Source organism: Trypanosoma equiperdum (genome assembly GCF_001457755.1).
Source record: "Trypanosoma equiperdum strain OVI genome assembly, contig: ctg_1248, whole genome shotgun sequence".
NCBI classification, from domain to species: Eukaryota; Euglenozoa; class Kinetoplastea; order Trypanosomatida; family Trypanosomatidae; genus Trypanosoma; species Trypanosoma equiperdum.
In genome coordinates, this window is record NW_027123225.1 from 3,345 (window position 1) to 3,804 (window position 460).

The following is a 460-nucleotide window of genomic DNA, read 5'->3' on the forward strand; positions in this document are numbered from 1 at the left end:
CATTGTTTTAATCATTATTATATCAAATTAAATTAGAAAAATTTAGAATTTTCATAATACCACTAATTTTTTAATAAGCATCCATATGCTATTTTACACCATTTTACCGCTTTCACACCAAATTTTTCATGTTTTTATATTTTTCAAAAATTAACAGATTTCTCAAAAGTTTTATAATAGTGTTAAAATATATCAAATTTTAGTAAATACCATAATTTTATAAATGGAGCAAAAACCTTTTAAATTTTTTAATCCTTAAAATAAAAAACTAGAGAAGCAGAAACCATTAGAGCCAATTTTTTAATGACAACGAAACGGAGTTCTTTTCATATTTTCCTTCCTTTTTTGCGACCAGGAGCCTTGGTACAGTCGGTTTTCAATTTCCCTTTGCATTTCTCTGTTGTAGAAGCTGCGGCTCCTTCTTTTTCTACTGCTTGTTTGCCTTCCTCACTCAATGTGC